This window comes from Lygodium microphyllum, chromosome 25 (assembly GCF_053477565.2).
Source record: "Lygodium microphyllum isolate KBCC chromosome 25, Lygodium_microphyllum_v1.1.10, whole genome shotgun sequence".
Lineage (NCBI taxonomy): Eukaryota > Viridiplantae > Streptophyta > Polypodiopsida > Schizaeales > Lygodiaceae > Lygodium > Lygodium microphyllum.
Genome location: NC_141159.1, coordinates 129,011,585 through 129,014,368, shown reverse-complemented (window position 1 = coordinate 129,014,368; position 2,784 = coordinate 129,011,585). Strand labels below are relative to the sequence as shown.

General features: G+C 42.6%; 1 pseudogene; it reads right to left on the bottom strand.

Moving 5' to 3' along the window:
* Window positions 1–2,206: 2,206 nt before the first annotated feature.
* LOC148014733 (calmodulin-2 pseudogene) lies at window positions 2,207–2,498 on the bottom strand (annotated as a pseudogene).
* Window positions 2,499–2,784: the final 286 nt, after the last annotated feature.

Sequence of the window (2,784 nt, the reverse complement as noted above, 5' to 3'; positions counted from 1 at the left end):
ACCTGTCTCTGATCTGATGCTAGAGCCTGCACTAGTCAAAACAGTTTGCTGAATTTTCCCCTTGTTTGCAGTCTCCATAGCATAAGTCCATAGTGCGGACTGAGTCTCCAATCCCTTCTCAATCTGTACTCCATATGCAAAAGCATCACCTCTAGCTGTCACATAAGAAGTACGCGCAGCCATGTCCTCCACTAACTTCTTCATTCCACCTTTACCAAAGTTGGTAGCAAGTAGAGCTCCTGTCTCAGTCAACCAAATCTTACCATCTTGCCCCCAATATACCAAATTCTGCCTCCTTGCATCTTGGAAAGAGTCACAATCCCTGCAATGCTGATGCTCCGTACTATCACACCAAATACATCTTCGATCTCTCCTAGGAGCACTCCTAGGTGCAGTAGGAGCACTAGAAGAAGTAGTAGGCACAGTCGAAGCAAACTGCTCCTTCAACTTACCCACCAACTCCGCTTTGACTGACTCCAGTGTCAAATCTATGATGCCTTTGATTATGTCATCAAGAGAGGTAGGCACCGATGGAGCGGATGGTTTTGGAGCAGAAGGTGTAGGCATCGGTCGTGGAACAGGAGGAATAGGTGGAGTGGAAATAGTAGGCACTGGCATAGGCCAAGAAACTGGCTGAGGAGGAGAAGAAATAACAGGGATAGAAGTAGGCATAGGAGCTGATGATGGTGTAGGTGTCATGGAACCATTCTGTAGGCGAGTCTTCCATATCCTCCTCTTGATCAAAGTCAAGACTGCATCCTGAGCATCCTGCCAATCAGTTTTAAGACCCATAGGCTTCGTGCGATCTTCAAGAAGCTCACCCAATTCTTCTTGAAGAGCAGGATCTGCAGCTTGCAAGAAAAGTTCAACTTTTTCAACATCCAATGCTCTTTGTTCAATGGCATCAAGCTGACTATACCTCTCTTCAAATTCTCGAATCAACTCCGAAGCAGCAAGACCCTTGTTTGGCATGTAGACCCACTCTCGGAATGACCGCCGAGTAGCCATACCAAAGTCCTCAAGGAAGTATTCTTCTTTTAGAGCCTTCTTAAAATCTTGCCAATGTGTATTTTGAATAAAAAGATCAGTCACTTTTGTCCTCAAAGCAGGTGTGACAAGACGAAGGAAGTACTTACTCATAAGTCCAGCAGGAACTCCAAAAAACCCCAACTTGATCTCATATGTCTTCAAATATGCTGAAACATTACGCCCGTCAAATAGCTTCTTCTCACTCTCAACTGCTTCAATAGCCTTAGTCGCGCTGTTTGCATTCTCCTGCTCCGAAAAGAGTTGCCTTTGCTGAGACAACTGCCGTTGATGCAATTGTTGTTGCTGCTGCATATACATTTGTGTTTGTTGATTTTGGAGCTGCATATACATGGACATATTCTGCAAAATCTATTTTAGATCCTCCGTTGAAGTACTTGACGCAGCAGTCATAGATGGAGCTGAAGTAGAGGTAGCTGGAATTGTAGAAGAAGCTGAAATAGAGGCTGAAGTATCTCCCATCCTGAAATTTCTGCGACGCTTTCACGTCGGGTTCACCAAAGATGTCCAAGGGTTTTCGAAAGCAAAGTCGCGACCACAGAGGACTTTGAGTAATTTCAGGATAGAAGGTCAATAGTGGCAACCTTCACAAAGAATCATATTTACATTCCAACAACTCTTCAGAAGACTGTTGAGACAAACAGCTTTCTAGCTAAGCAACTCCCTCTTTTACATCAGAGAAGCTGAATTCTGTTATGACAGCATGTTCTTTTGATTCAGACAGGTAATTATTTTCTATGTTCACATCCACAGCCTTTGAGAATCGTGAACCCAATTTGGAACAACAATGCTATATATCTTAGCCCTCAGAATAGCTTTAAAAAACCTATTTAGGGGTGTAGCCTTGGCAAGGAGAAGTGAGCATTCCTGTCACAAGACCTTTTTAAAAAAACACCTTGAAACCAGTAATCCAACACCAGACTGTACCACGTTACATAAATGGAGCTCTCTATTAAAGCATTTGAGGTCAATTGCAAGAGTGAATGATGCCACCATATAGCAAACTAAAGTGACCAAGTTTGTATGTGAGGGTCTTGCTGAAGTATAGACAGAATTGGCTTTGTGTTGATTTCAAAAATAAAAATCATCAGTAACTGCTTGCTGGCATAGCACGTAATGTCCACCACAACATTTCTCCAGATGCAGAAAAAAAAATGGCTCATTTTGTAAGCATCATTCTCACAAACTCCTCATAATTTACTTGTCCATCATCATCTACATCTACCTTACAAATCATCCCATCCATTTCCTCATCTGTCAACTTCTCTCCAAGATTCCTCATCACATAGCGCAGCTCTGTTATAGAAATAAAGCCATTTTGGTCTTTATCAAAACCCTTGAAGGCTTCCTTTAATTACACTTTAGAATCAGTGTCTGTTTCCATCCGCATCAACCTCATTGATCATCTCTTGCAGCTCAGCCTCCGTTGGATTCTGGTCAAGGAATTGCATCACAGTTTCCAATTCTTTTATGGTAATGCTTCTGTCCCTCTTTTTGTCGAACAAACTGAACGCCACTCTAAATTCAGCAATCTGCTCATTCACTGCTGAGGCCGAAGTTTCGACTGACTCTGTTGGTTACCATTTTGAAGATCCCAAAAGCACAATTCTAAATGTCGTGAAGCCTATTCCCTGTTAAACTACTCTGCATCTGTCCGAGCGTATTCCAAAAGCTTATAGAATTCCCCTACCTCCATATGTTCAATAGAGCCACTAGAGACAAAGCGTACCGTCAGAA